Source organism: Oncorhynchus tshawytscha, linkage group LG27 (genome assembly GCF_018296145.1).
Source record: "Oncorhynchus tshawytscha isolate Ot180627B linkage group LG27, Otsh_v2.0, whole genome shotgun sequence".
In the NCBI taxonomy this organism is placed as follows: domain Eukaryota; kingdom Metazoa; phylum Chordata; class Actinopteri; order Salmoniformes; family Salmonidae; genus Oncorhynchus; species Oncorhynchus tshawytscha.
This window is the reverse complement of record NC_056455.1, coordinates 16,926,032-16,942,486: the sequence shown is the minus strand read 5'-3', so window position 1 is coordinate 16,942,486 and position 16,455 is coordinate 16,926,032. Positions and strand designations below refer to the sequence as shown.

General features: G+C 43.6%; 1 protein-coding gene across 4 annotated transcripts in view; it reads left to right on the top strand.

Annotated features, from left to right (window-relative positions):
- LOC112234949 (RNA binding protein fox-1 homolog 3-like) overlaps nucleotides 1-16,455 on the top strand; it is a 485,643-nt gene that overhangs the window by 352,519 nt on the left and 116,669 nt on the right. The window lies entirely within an intron of this gene.

Sequence of the window (16,455 nt, the reverse complement as noted above, 5' to 3'; positions counted from 1 at the left end):
GGAGTGGTTGAAAAAAGAGTTTTAATGACTCCAACCTAAGTGTATGTAAAATCCCGGCTTCAATGTATGTTAGACACTAGCAAAGACATTAGCATGGTAATATTACATCAGATAAGATGATATACTGTACATTAGTTTCCTGGCCATGTGTCAGTGAATGAACATGAATGTGTTAGATTGTACCTCGCAGCGTATTCAGGAGAAGAATACACGGCGCCAAAGCCCGGCCCCCATTTCACCTGCAGCCCCAGCTCAGCCCACACTGTGCTCAAGGACTAGGAAAATGAAATATTGAAGGTAGGCTTATGGCACCAACTTAACAAAAAAAGATGATCTACAGAGAAACTGGAACAAAGGTTCAACCATTTTGCCCTCTTTTATGATGTCTTACACAATATACTTAAGGCTGATCAATAAGATAAGACATCATGGATGATTGAACACTGATTGGAAAGATAACTCATAGGCTTTGGGCTCATAGTGTGTGTCAGCTAGACTTAAGAGTGAGACAGGATTTATTTCCAGGCAATTTAGAGAATTCAGTCATTTAAAATGAGACACAGTCAGAGTCTAAACCCTTTACCACAGTCTGTCTGTCTGATCAGTCTAAACCCTTTACCTCAGTCTATCTGATCAGTCTAACCCTTTACCTCAGTCTGTCTGATCAGTCTAAACCCTTTACCTCAGTCTGTCTGATCAGTCTAACCCCTTTACCGCAGTCTGAACCCTTTACCTCAGTCTATCTGATCAGTCTACCTCAGTCTGTCTGATCAGTCTAACCCCTTTACCTCAGTCTGTCTGATCAGAGTCTGAACCCTTTACCTCAGTCTGTCTGATCAGTCTAACCCTTTACCTCAGTCTGCCTGATCAGTCTAAACCCTTTACCTCAGTCTGTCTGATCAGTCTAAACCCTTTACCACAGTCTGCCTGATCAGTCTGAACCCTTTATCACAGTCTGTCTGATCATGAAATAACTCATCCCTGGCACATGCGAACACACGGGTACACCATAAAGATTATTTTGAAATCCCATTTCCGTTTGTGTTCAGAATATATATTTTATCCACACAATTTGTTCGCTTAGAACATGTGCCTCATAAATTCCTCTTGTTTTGCCCTGTTGCACTGTGGGTAATTCCATGAGTATGTCTCATATGGCGATTCTTCATCCTGTCATCAGTGTTGGAACAGAAGGCATGCACATCAGTAACACGTCTGTGGCATGGATATGCCCTGAAGTGTCAGTTCCCACACACAAAAACGATTGGAGGAGAAGCCCCAGTGAGAATGGAAAAAACATATCTACTGGCAACTTGCCACGCATGATAAGGAATTGACTTCACTTCTCCTCCGTCTCTCGAGCCTGAAAAAATAAATCTTATTTGGGTGGTTTCCACTCTTTCATATTTTTTATTTTTATTTCATTTAACCTTTATTTCACTAGGCAAGTCAGTTAAGAACAAACTCTTATTTACAATGACGGCCTACACCGGCCAAACCTGGACAACGCTGGGCCAGTTGTGCATCGCCCTAATGAGACTCCCAATCACGGCCTGGTTGTGATACAGCCTGGATATACACTTATTCAAATATAATTATCAGGTTATGTACTCATAAAATTCAAACAAAATATTATGCTGTAAATCAGAGTTGCCAGTTGCTTGGGTGTTATCTTACGTCTGTGATATCCTGCTAGCTTAGAGAACATCCAATAAAACAAGCTAGTGAACAGAATATTCTCCTGTCTGGACCCTCTCCATATTCATGTTATTTTATAGAAGCACAAACACACTATATAAAGGTTGTTATATACTCTTCTGAATCAATCGAGGCCAGTATAAAATCCTCTGTCACGTGCAATGGGTTAAGAAACATTGTGGCACCCAGGCAGTAAAATGAATGTCAGGAGAGTGGCATTAGTGTTATAGGTTATTGACCGATTTCAAGGGATTTATGACCCTAATCGAGAGGCGGTGTCAAAGGGAATGAAGCAAATAAAAGAGTGCCTTCGACAGCATGACCCGCCAGTGGCCACTACTATTTCAGCATTCCCTGTAAATTGTAGTTGGGACTTTATAAGTCTCCGTGGATGGCTCTTTACTCTCTCAGCCTGCCTCCCCTGGCCATGCCCCAGGCCTGCCTCCCCTTACCTCCCCTACCCCTCCTCCCTTCAGGTCAGGCACACACAGGCCTTGGATGATGAGGACAGGTACCTTCATTTCACCCCATGTCAGTATTGGACTCTATACTGTGTGTGTGTGTGTGTGTGTGTGTGTGTGTGTGTGTGTGTGTGTGTGTGTGTGTGTGTGTGTGTGTGTGTGTGTGTGTGTGTGTGTGTGTGTGTGTGTGTGTGTGTGGGTGGGTGGGTGTGCGTGTGTGTGTGTCTACAGAACACATGAAAGACAAACAAACACAAATCAAATTCAAATCACATGCGCACAACATGTGTGTTTGTCTTTATGTGTTTTGTAAATCACATTAGTCACATGTAATTACATGTGTGATATGATTGTGATATCATATGTCCATTCTGCCCATGACCCAGTGACTGCACCAGTGGCAGCCTTTTCATATGCCCAACAGCCTTAAATGGGGCCAAAGCCCCCGTTAAAGTAGACTAGAAAGAGAAATATTCAGCAGTGTGGAGGTGGCTCTCTTCATCTGTGCAGAGGAGCCCATAAATATGACTGAGGTTCAGCTGATAAATAATTCTCATTGAAATGCTGTATAATCTGACGCTGTTGACACAGCAATTTTTTTGCTCCAAAATATGTAAGTGCATACATGTTTCGGAATAATGTGACGGTAGCCAGTCTAAAGTGTGCTTGTCATTTTTCATTGCACTTCATGGTTCAACTGGCAATCCCAACAAATCACTTTAACTGTTTTGCCAAATCTTTGGTTGCAATTTTTTTTACTGGGCAGACAAATCACCACTGGCTCTCTCTGAAGAGACAGAGAGAAGCCTAGTCTGAAAGCAGTGTGTTGTTTTTAAACCAATGACTTCCAGATCTCTATACTGGTTAAATATTTTACGACCCGTACCCAGTGAGACTGGAGACTTGCTCGAAAAATTTATTTTGTTGAAAAGCAAAGACTTCCAAATGAGCAGTGAATACTGTAGTGGAAGTGTAGTTACCTTGGCCCCTGGGTCGCACGAGGTCCACTCTTTCTGTCTCTCTCATTCAGACCCCATTCTTACTGGCTTTGGTTGTGTACAGAATGCACTAACTTGGTTTAAATGCCCGTCCGTTTACTGTGTTCTGACATTGCGTGCTGCTATTGCATTGGGCTGCTGCAAAATGCAGAGTGAAAAACTGAGGCATTGACTCTATTTGAAATCAAAATGAGTTATAACTAGAGGTTTACTATTGGTCTCTCAGGGGAGCAGACTTTTTTTACCCCATTGATATTCATAGGATATCATGTAGCGCTTATTCTGTACCTCAGAGGAGCATTTGGTCTCTGTTGTTTTAAATTATGCAGCTGTTTTTTATTACTACGATGTAAAGACACTGTCAATGTTGGATGTTTACAGTAAACAAAGTTAAGACACTTCCTACAATATAATTGCATATTCTATCTTCTTCAACAAATTACAACGCCACGGCCCCATTCTTAATTCTGTTGCAGCAAACAGCCTTTGGGCTGTTTGTTGCAAATGTCAACCTCGACTTTGTGGCTTTAAAGGACATGCACAAAAAGCAAAGCAGTTCACCTTAAATGACTTCTTTATACAATATGATTACAGTACGTTTACAAATAATTACATTCATTTGAGTTGCATTGCAAAGCATAATTTGACAATGATTATATTTTGTTGATGTTATAATATAATATAATATATATAACTTTTAATACCTCTTTGTCTGCCCTTCCCTTAAATTACTTCTGTTGAGAAAAAAACACTTAGGTTTGGGGAGGCTTTAAATCTAATAATAGTGTTAAATTGTTTATGTGATAAGACAGGACGATGTGTGTTTTTGAGGAGTCTGTGTGGTGCCTTGGTCCTTCAGTGTAGAGGGGGAGAGAACAGAACAGAAATGTGATTACTGATTGATGTGGTGCTGACACACTGGCCTGTTCTCTTGTTCTTTTTGTCATGCTGTGATGAACACAAATCACTGTACAACCCTCTTCTCATCTAACACTATCCACAGTGGAGCTGTGGCATTCTGACAGTGAGCGCAGGAGTATGGTTTTAATTAAATACAGAATTCAATATCCATATCAACATGCGTCATTTGTGGTTGGTGAGGTATCGATTGCCCTCTAGCATTTATGCAGATAGTCCGCTTTCTTCTTTCCTGCAAATTTGTCAAGTGGATATCGATGAATCTCACATTTTCTATAAGAAAATGTCAAATTTCACCTAACCACTCGTATGAAATGTTACTGAAAAAAACTGTCACATGTGAATGTGACGTAGGCTACATATGATACACCTTGTGACAGGAGTGTTTTATTATTTTATAATATGGAGATTTAACATCATGTCTTGCATGGTGAGAGTGGTCATCATGGAGTCAGTATAAGATTAGCACACAGCGGTAGGCTAATTGCACATACACCTCTGTGTGTCTCATTTCCTCCAGTATGTCTGCTAATGGAATCAAAAACATGTTGCCAGGGGTCTTTGCAATTTGGAAAATAAGTCCATTAAGTTCATTAATTTAATAATGGACAATAATAATGAGTTCAAATTATTGCTCAATTAGGAAGGAGTGTGCGGTTGGCTGTTTCACATTCATTTGAAATCACCTCAGTGTGCAGTAGTTTAATGAGATTATAATGGAATTGATATCGCATAGGTAGTGAATTAAAGCATTACAGGAGAACCCATTAGGAGTCAAATTGTAATCCTGAAACACTTGTCACAGTTCAGATAGGTTTCTATTTTTGTTATTGTCATTAGTAGCAATGGTATTAGTGTCAGTAGTTGTATTAGTGTTATCGACTGTATTTGGAAGTATGATTAGGGAAGTTTTAATAATAAACACATTTTTAAATAAAGCAGTTATAGTGATGGCGTGTTACAGTATGTGTTAAGTATTGTAATAGTACTGTATCTGTGGTATCTCCCATTGATTAAAACACAGGGGACCTATTCTGGTTTCAGTCTGTTTTCTCCACCAGGAAACCTGCTGAGGACCTCAGTTAAAATGACACAGACAGCACATTCATACATTCTAAAAAGGTCAGTATAAATGACAGTGTTCATTTCAGTGTAAAAGTCAGGTAATGTGATCCTCAGAGAGTAGTTCTTCATAATACTACATTACCTTTCCATTGGCTTCTGCTGCAGCTTTGAGTCTTTGACTTTTACACTGATGCTCTGTGTACATTTACAGCCTGTCTTAGACCACCGGAACCCAACGGGGAAATGTACATTCAAAGGTTCCCGTTCATAACATTTTATAGATCATTTAGATATGGAAATGCAGGGGTGCAACTTTGGTTTTAGAAGTGTGGGGCACATAACCTTTTTTGTCATTTATTTTTTTGTCAGATAAACGCTCCAAACAGCCTACCCGACCGCTCGGAAACGTCCGCATGGTCCTAAAGCACACCGTTTCCTCGTTTTGTATCACATTCCAATGATAAAACTGGGGGGGACAAAAATGCAATTTCAGAATGTGGGGGGACATGTCCCCCACGTCCCCAGTGAAGTTGCACCCCTGTTGAAATGTACCTTTATTTTTTAACAATAAAACTCGAAATGCCTGAAATAGCTTACTTTAAAACAATTCCTGACGCTGAGGAGACTGTATGCATAAGTTGTATGTTATTGTACCAGTTTAGAATCAGTAAGAGAAAATCTCCATTAACACAAGATGAATTGTCAAGTTATCATTGATATACTGTTCTTATTTACAATTTACTGTAGAAGAGGTGTAGTTTGTCTGCTTATCTGGAAAAATGGTTGCTATCATGCACAGAGCATATTTTCTGTTGAATGCCATTACCTAAGAGCTCTTCCTCACAGTGATTCATGACACAGAGACTCAGTCTTCAAATTATGTTTTGGGACCCAGAAAGAGGAGGAATGACGGTGTGAACCACCCAAAAAAAGAATGAAAGGGATTAATCGGTTAGATAGGGTTGTCTGATGTACTGTATATGGAAACAGGTGTGTGTGTTTGTGCATGTGTGCGGGGAAGAAGGGGGGGTCTACTGTACTGTATATGAAGACAGGTGTGTGTGTGGGGGGGGGGTCTTCTGTACTGTACATGAAAACAGGTGTGTGCATGTGCTGTGAAAACGGGTGTGTGTGGGGGGGGGGGTCTTCTGTACTGAAAGACAGGTGTGTGTGTGTGTGCGTGTGTGGGGGGGGGAGGGGGTCTTCTGTACTGTACATGGAAACAGGTGTGTGCATGTGTGTGGGGTGTGGGGGGGAGGAGGGGTCTGCTGTACTGTATATGAATACAGGTGTGTTTGTATGTGTATTTGAGAAAGATACAGCATGTGAACCTCCATGTTTGTGTCTGTGTATATATCTGTGTATGTCTGTGTCTGTACAAGCATGCAAGTAGGAGTATGTGCGCATATGGGCGCACGTGTGTGTGTGTGTGTGTGTGTGTGTGTGTGTGTGTGTGCTTAATGAATATTTAAGCCACCTTCAGCATCCAAGGAACATCCAGTAAAGAGGATTGTGTTCTCATGGATCCTTTAATCCTCTGAATTAGCAGTTTAATAACAAGAAGCCATTTGTAGATTAGTCAGATCCAGCTCCCAGAACGTGCTTGTGTCCAATCTACTAAATGCTTTGATTGTTGATGCTGTAAAAGGCAGTTTATCTCCTCTTCTCTATCTCTTCATGTGTAACTTTACCTTGATATATGTGCTAATGCTTCCCCAGGACATTATATCAGACTGTGTGTGTGTCTGTGTTTGCGTGTGTGTGCGCCTGTGTGCGTGCCTGTGTCCGTGCGTGCACAGGCGCGTTTGCGTGCAGGTGTCTGTGTTTACCATAGATACAGCATGACTGGATACGTCCTTACGACATGCTAGTAAAGAGAAGCATGAATGAGCCTTCTGATAGATGGTCTATATCAGTGGCTCAGTTTCAGATCAGCTGCCACTGAGCACAGAAGGCCCTGTTTGACACCCAGAGATCAGTGTGTTTGAATCATCCTGGTTGGTCACTGGTAGTGTCTCTTCTCCCTCCCTCTCTCCCACAATGTGAATATCATGCATTGATTACTCTGTCTTGTTTTCACAGAGGTTCAGGTGAGATTGACATGTGCTGGGAGGGGATCAAGAGTCCAGGATTATGGCAAATATAAAGGCTTTAATGTAGGCATTTTGCCAAAACATGGCCATGCTTCATATACGTACAGCATAAAATATGATAACCAGCAAAAATATGCAGAGGAATAATAAACTGCTGACTGTAAAAACTCTGTTATGTATGTTTCTAAAAAAATCATCAAAGCAAGATTAGTTATTCCTGGGATGTACAGATCAACAAATATGAAAGGCCCATATTTGCAAGCCAATTTTGTTGTTTTAATGTTGGGCATTTCAGGTTAATTCACCTACATAATTGTTTATGTCTAAAGGTATAGACCTTTGGAAAAGAACAGCCTGTGATTTGAAAACCTGTTAACAAAGGCCCCAACACAATGATGTGAAAAGGCAAATCTTTGCATGATTGCAATTAAGGATTTGTAGAAGAGAATAGTAGTACTGTATACTCCTTGTATACTCCTGGTCACTCTTGACTGGCGTTGCTGGGTGGGATGACTTTATTATGCGCACACTAGCCACACATGGTAAATAATTCACACTCTACTTGAGCATTCTCCAACAGACTCAGTGCCGCCATTAGACTGTCTCTAGCTGCCACTTCCTATTCTCTTTTTTTGACTCCTTTTTTTCTCTCTCATTTTCAACCATAAATGCAAACATTACAAGCAGCAAATGAAAAAGAAAAGCATTGAAAAACGACTATCTCTCCGGTCGATGAGAGTTCACGGCAATTTACTATATTAAAGGGAGTTTACATACATAACACTTCAACATTAAGGGGATTTTTCACAGAGTTCAGCATATTTTCTGGAACTCTCCCTCTGCCCTCTTTTTAATCCGAGATGCCTCTTTGACAATGTCTCCCTCATACAAAATGCATGAGCGCAGTGCGGATCGATACGGACCCTTTAATCTCGCTACACAGACAGCTACTGCAGTCACGCGGTGAACCAGCACCCGCCGCTGGCTGCCACTGCTGCAAGCCAGATCAGAGGCGGGAGAGAGAGATCAGCCGAGGTGACAAGGGTCGCTGCACGGGGTCTCCACACCAAGCTGAGGCAGGCTGCCTGGAAGCACAGTAGATGGGTCTAGCAAATTCCTTGACCAAATTAAACTACTCAAACAACCCTTTTTATCAGATAGCACTCTATCTTGATTTTGATCTCATATTTGACAGAATATCTGATGTTTTTAGATTCTTATTCCAGAGTGAGTTATTTTGTCGGTCATGTAGTTATTTTGTGCAGGGCTTTGACTTTGATCCTGGTGTATACAAACAGATGGCCTGTAAAATTGGAAAGGTTGTTTGGAAGTGTTTGAAAAGATGAAAAGGAAAAGGGAACATTGATATATCTTACAGTACATAAATGTTATTAGAATAAAAGGAAATCCCCTTACAGCGGGACTAAAACAAACATTAAAGGTTGAAATATTGACTTTTAAGCAGAGCTGTGTTTTGGTCAAATATCCCTTCAACTATGAGATTTGTGTAAAGCTGACATATACTGTCATATAACCAGTGTCATACACAGAACCAAATCCCTTTAGTTGAAAACAGTAGCAAGTAAAGCATCTTTTAGAGGGAGTCAGTGTGTGTGTCGCCGGGCAGAGCAGGGGAATAATCCGCTAGTTGGAGGAGAAATCAGAGAAGGCCACCTCCATATACTTGATGTGTGCTGCTGGAGGGATAATATAGGATACCCAGAATGCACTGCTCCATGGACTCTGTCTCTCTCTGTCTCTCCTCCGCTGCCTCCCTCCCCATTGTCTCCCCCTCTCATTTCCCTCCCTCCCTCCCTCCCTCCATCCCTCCCCTCCCCACGCAATGCAGCTTTTGTTCACTCATTCTTTTAACCGTTTCTTTCGCTCCAAGGTGTCAAGGCAGAGGAATGAAGGGAGTGGTAATAGGGTTATGTCAAGTAGACGGAGGTGTTGTCTCTGTGTGGATGCCTCCCTCCCTCCGTCTCAATGAAAGGTTACTCCAGTTGGTGGGCTCGGCACTGTCTCTGCCGCCGCATTCTCCCCTGCTGTAATGAGAATGGCAACAGACAACTCTCTATCAGTCCTGCTACAGCAGGTGACTGATAGCATTACACGGGGGAAAAAGCAGAAACAAGAGTCACTCTGCACGAGCAATATGGAAACATGACCAAGACTGATCACAGTGGACACAGATGATTCCCTGTCTCAGGTGGTATTGTGCTCACATTTACCTATTTGGAGCGTTAATTCTTCTATTTTTCTTCTTTTCCCTGAGTTTGACATTATGAAATTCTCTGTTGGAATATCCTCTGCATCGTGCCCTCAACAGTATGGCACGGAGGCAGAACGTTTGTGAAATATTGAACAGATATACCTCAGCATTTGGGTTTAGTGGAAAAGAGGCATGATGTTACATTCATGACATAGACTTTTACACAGAGATATTACACTCACTCTCTTTTGAACGGAACCTCTGAAACCTATTGGCTTTCTCCTCCTGCGGTTCCACCAAAGGCCACAGTAAATCTGAGTCTGTGCATATGTTCCCAAAGCTATGTTTTGATGGCAGTGAAGTGGAGAGAATTTAAATTTAGGTGTGTGTGTGTGTGTGTGTGTGTGTGTGTGTGTGTGTGTGTGTGTGTGTGTGTGTGTGTGTGTGTGTGTGTGTGTGTGTGTGTGTGTGTGCGTGCGTGTGTGTGTGTGCGTGCGTGCGTGTGTGTGTGTGTGTGTGCGTGTGTGCGTGCGTGTGCCGTGCGTGTGTGCGTGCGCGTGGGTGCGGCGTGGGTGCCTCTCCGGTAACAACAGCAGGAGCTCTGGGCACCCTCGGCCAGACAGAGGCTGGCAGCCTGGCAGGCACTCTGTATTTACACCACACACAATCACACCTCCGGTTTCATTTACTCTGTTATGATATGTGCATCTGAGGCGGAGTGGAGGGGAGACGGTGTTGATGTATCAGCCGTCTCCCTGTGATCCTCTGAGGAAGACGTGGTGGCCATGGTTTGAACACCTGACCCCTGAGGGAGGGAGAGACGGTGGCACAGCAGAGATGGAAACTCATCTGGAGTTTCTCTCTCTGCTGTCGGTTAAAGAGTGATGGTGAGAGGTATGCCTGCTGGATAGGGGACATTACTGGGCATGACCAATCTGTTCCAAATGGAATGCACTTGGAGTCAGCGCACCAATCATTGTAATTGACCTTGCCTCGGGCCTTCGGACGCTATGGTAACAGTTGCTACAGTAGCATTGTCGAGGCAGGTTAGGAAGTTTGAAAATGTCATAAGGAGAATAATGCTCTGAATAATTTGACGTTTCATTGCTCAATGCATTCCATGTGTAATGATGCTATTTGTATTACTTGTTATTTGCTTTCAATCAAAAGTACCCTACTGAAATTCCTCCTCACTTACCACATTTCAGTTAGGCATGCGTTAGATTGTTTTGTCAAATAGTGACCCCTTGGTACAGCAGGACATGGTTGTCGTACTAAGCAGTGAAACTGAGGCATGCACTACGTGACAACATCCCCTAGAGCGTCTCTCTGAGGGACAGTAAATATTTCATCATCGATCTGATATGATTTCCTTGCATGGCAGTCCCTTTGCCCTGTCAGCTGTCTCTCTCTCTCTCTCCCCTCTCTCTATCTCTCTCTCTCTCTCTCTCTCTCTCTCTCCCCCCTCTCTCTCTCTCTCTCTCTCTCTCTCTCCCCCCTCTCTCTCTCTCTCTCTCTCTCTCTCTCTCTCTCCCCTCTCTCTCTCTCCCCTCCTCTCTCTCTCTCTCTCTCCCCCCCCTCTCTCTCTCTCTCTCTCTCCCCCCTCTCTCTCTCTCTGGTTCACCGAGCCCTGCAGGGCTCAGAGAGCCTGACCCTTTCCTGTTTGCTGACCCCTCCTGTGCCTGAGCAAAACCCTCGCTTGTGTTCCTCCCACCTTTTACCCTCCCACTGTTTTGGCCTGGGCTATCATTCGCTCCTAGCTGGGGCACTTCCTAGTCCGGAGGCAGAGAGGAGAGGAGGAGAAGCCAGTTAAAGCTTCCTAGTATTGACGTTGACTGTCCGCCGTGAGCCTTTGTCTCTCTCTCTCTTTTCATTTTCTCTGAGAGCCAGAGGGGTGGTGGTGGTGAGGGGGGAGGGTGAGGTGATATACGGCAGCTCTGTGTGGGAAGCATGGTGAGTCCTCAGGCTTTCTGCAGTGTCGCAGCAAGACGGAAGAGTGCTCAAAAGTCCAAAAGGCCTGACCTCTCCCAGGCTGGTGAGTGATGGCCGGACGCAACCTGCTGATCCCAGCACTGGGTGCATTAGTTTGCAATAAAGAAAGCCGTGATTGTGAAACGCGGCGGGCGAAAACATATGAGGATGAATGACATCATATAAAAGCCAAGCACTGTTTCAGAATCCATTTACAGTGGCGGTTACCAGAGCCTGAAGTCTGTAGCAAGGGCCTACAGCAACAGCATATCCTAGTGGCTTAGATCTCACAGACAAACTCACCCACCCCTTCCCTAACCTATAACTATCCTTTCATCAGTGTTATTAGGACTTGACAGCTTTGGGGAGACAAAACCAATACTTTAACTGTAGCCGGCTATTGACATTTAAAAGACAAGTGAGAGACAAATGCGGCTAATTTGGTGCAAGAAAGACTAGCAAATCCTGTTCCTTCATAACTCTGTGTTCTGTCTCTGTGATCACACCAGCAGCCCCCCGTGGCACAGCCTTCCTAATGACTCCGATCTGCACACAAAGTGAAGAAATAATGAGCGGGAGAGCGGGTACCTTGTTGCCTTAATTATGAGCCCAGACAAAGGAACGCTGACTCTTCCACAAAGAGCCTGGCACGGTGAGACGGGTGAGAGGCAGGTTAAACACTCGCCTGCCTTGTCTTCCTGGCGCCCCGTTCCCGTCCTGAACCAACTGGCGTAAGACTCTGCCAGGGATGCCAGGGAAAATGAGAGGGGTGGGGCGGGGAGAGTGGCCGGGGAAGTCTGTAAAATGTCCTTGTTATGATAAACCAGAGGGAGCAGCAGTCAGAAGTTTGTTATGTTAGGCTGCTGTGACACAACCTTTAATTAGTGGGGATCCCAGGCGCTCTGGGCCTGAGGTTTAATCAGTGGACCTTTAGCGAGAGCACCACCCTCGCCTCGCTGCACGCCCTGAGGACACGCTGATCATGGCGTCCGTGTGCCCCCTCATCTACTGAGGGGTTCCGAGGCGCCATGGTGATGCCAGATAATGAGGAAGGCTTGTCAGAGGGGCACTCCAAGGGTCCCCCTTCCAAAGGCCCCCGCTGCCTCTCCAGTAATCTACCCAGGACAAAACACTGCTGCTGCTTTGTTTTCATTTCAAAGGATCTCCAGAGGTCTCCTCGGAGAGAGGAGGGGGTGTTGGGTCACAGAGAGACTACTCTAGACCAAATAACATACTCTGAGATCAGTGATCTTTTTGGAACGTCAGTTTACTGATTATATCAATATGTTCACTAACAAGTGGCAGCGAGTGACACAATATCATTGAATATGTATGAACGTGTTTACATTTGGTCATATCATGTTCCTGTTATGCGTTGTACACATTTGTTTCCTGTCTGTTTCTCTCTGTCCTCCTGATGGGGGAGCTGTGTCCATAGTGAAACCCTGCAGTAGACTGACAGAGAGAGCAGAGGTAAGGATGTAAACAGTCATCTCTTATGATGATTATTGCTAGTAGTCAGTATTGATCATGGCAATATGGTAAACAGTGGGAAACGGGCATGTGCCTCCAATTGTTTGGGCCACATTAGCCACTGCCTCTATTGCCTCTGATTATTGCTGACTGGGCTCAGAGCTCAGGGGATGGTGTCTTAATGGTATCACTGCTGCTTTCCACCTTTACAGACTACATTACAGACTACATTACAGACTACATTACAGACCACATGATAGACTACATGACAGACTACATGACAGACTACATGACAGACTACATGACAGACTACATGACAGACTACATGACAGACTACATTACAGACTACGTGACAGACTACATGACAGACTACATTACCGACTACATGACAGACTACATTACAGACTATTACAGACTACATGATACATTACAGACTACATGACAGACTTTACAGACTACATTACATTACAGACTACATTATACATTACAGACTACATACAGACTACATGACAGACTACATTACATGACAGACTACATGACAGACTACATTACAGACATTACATCTGACTTTACAAGGGACTACATGACAGACTACATACAGACTACATGACAGACTACATTACAGACTATATTATAGACTACATTACAGACTACATGACAGACTACATTACAGACTACCTGACAGACTACATTACAGACTACATGACAGACTACATTACAGACTACATTACAGACTACATGACAGACTACATGACAGACTACATGACTACATGACAGACTACATGACAGACTACATTACAGACTACATTACACTACATGACAGACTACATTACAGACTACATTACAGACTACATGACAGACTACATTACAGACTACATGACAGACTACATGACAGACTACATTACAGACTACATGACAGACTACATTACAGACTACATTACAGACTACATTACAGACTACATTACAGACTACATTACAGACTACATTACAGACTACATTACAACCCCACCGGCCTCTGAAACCCACAGGAAAATCACCATATTTATAACATATTTCTGTTATTTTATATTTTATCTGTTACCTGGTGTTTCACTGTTATATTTTGAAGGGATATTATCATCTGCTTTAAAAACAGTAATGTCTCAAATCAACTACATTACAGACTATATTATAGACTACATGACAGACTACATTACAGACTACATTACAGACTACATTACAACCCCACCGGCCTCTGAAACCCACAGGAAAATCACCATATTTATAACATATTTCTGTTATTTTATATTTTATCTGTTACCTGGTGTTTCACTGTTATATTTTGAAGGGATATTATCATCTGCTTTAAAAACAGTAATGTCTCAAATCAGCTGATTGCATCTCCTGTGCCTCATCTCCCCCACCTCTGTGTGAGTCCTGTCTCAGAGGAGTAATCACAGAGCTGGGCCAACTAGAAACACACTGGAGGAACACATGACACGGGGGATGGGGATAATAATCCTTATTATGATTATTATCAGGTTGCCACAGTGGAAATGGTGATCATGGTGATGAGGAGGAGGTGATAGAAGACAGTGATGATGGTGGTCATTGTGATGATGAGGAGGAGGTGATGGAAGACAGTGATGATGGTGGTCATTGTGATGAGGAGGTGATAGAAGACAGTGATGATGGTGGTCATTGTGATGAGGAGGAGGAGGTGATAGAAGACAGTGATGATGGTGGTCATTGTGATGAGGAGGAGGAGGAGGAGGAGGTGATAGAAGACAGTGATGATGGTGGTCATTGTGATGAGGAGGAGATAGAAGACAGTGATGATGGTGGTCATTGTGATGAGGAGGAGGAGGAGGAGGTCATAGAAGACAGTGATGATGGTGGTCATTGTGATGAGGAGGAGATAGAAGACAGTGATGATGGTGGTCATTGTGATGAGGATGAGGTGATAGAAGACAGTGATGATGGTGGTCATTGTGATGAGGAGGAGGAGGAGGTGATAGAAGACAGTGATGATGGTGGTCATTGTGTGTTGGTTGGAAGTCAGCTACTGTATTCAATCAACAGTCTACAGCAATGGTTTCTCTTCTTTTTTTCATTGGAAGAATAGGTCTGGAGTTAACTGAGGATATCTCCAGCACATTTTGATAGATTAATTCCACATGACTCAAAGAAAGGCACAGTGGAGAACATTCCATCAATTCTCTCTTTGAAGAGAGTGATCTGACACAGCTAATTTGAATTATAAACAGGGAGGGAGGGAGGGAGGGAGGGAGGGAGGGAGGGAGGGGAGGGGGGAGGTAGAGGTAGAGAGGGGGGGGGAGAGGGAGAGAGAGGGAGAGGTAGAGAGGGGGAGAGAGAGGGGGGAGAGAGAGGGAGAGAGAGGGAGAGGTAGAGAGGGGGAGAGAGAGAGGGGGAGAGGAAGAGAGAGGGAGAGAGAGGGAGAGGTAGAGAGGGGAGAGAGAGAGGGGGAGAGAGAGATGGAGAGGGAGAGAGAGAGAAGCTATTTGTCTCTGCAGCAGTAGCAGCACCTGCTGGCTCTAGCCAAGTCATCTCATCAGAGAGTGTTATACAGTACAGGGACATGCAGCGGTAATACTGTCTGACTGCTTGTACTTAACACAGGCTCTTGGACCTGAACAAGACGTGTGCAGACATGCAGTCATACCACTGGTGTTCCAGTTAACACAGCCTCAGCCTTATCCAAGTCTCAATTAAGATCATGCTGATTGGTCATTTAGCAGAGGACCAACTTCTCCCTCCATTCTGTTCAGCTCAACAATTAGATGTACAAAACATATCAGCCAACAATTACATAATGTTATTACATTGTGCTGTGCCACTTATTGGTTTTCCCTAATCTGCAATCTGTGCTCTGTCCCAGTGTCTGGGGCTAATGAATAGGAAGTAGGGGTTAGTTGAACTCCTTCCTGGTGTAATTTCCCCCCTGCATACTATCTGAATGGGGCTGATTGAATCTGAATGGAGTGTCCCAGAGTGAGTTAATTTGGCACAGTGGACATGCGTCGTCTCCCACAGCAGGGCGTGATTATGATGGTCTGTCTGTGTCTGGGTGAAAGTGACCAAATTCACAATGATATTATTGTAGCTACCCTGTGTCATAAATGGGTTGTGTTTGAAGGCTAACATCACACAGCCTTTATTTGAGCTCCATTGTGTTTTATATCAAACCCCTTGTTGTTTCTACAGAAGAAGGAAAAAAAGATTAAAAAGGGACTTTACATTTGTAGCGTAAATCATTTATGGATAGACTCTCTCTCTGTCAGGGCGGATGTATATTTACTGCTCACAGATGAAGAGAGATGTCACGGCCGAAGCTAAAGCGAATAACGGGGCTTTGTGAATACATTTGCCAGACTTCTATGGATGCTGTGAATTAATATTTGCCATACATGTTGTATGTGTTCTTGAGTGCAGCTCTTGCATAGATGGAGGGAGACCGTGGACAGGCATTAGGCTCTGAGGGGGGAGCCTGCAATTAAAAGGCTGTATGCAGCATCCCACGAGGTGCCCAGGATCAGCTGCTGTTCTAATGTCATTTCATCCCCCCT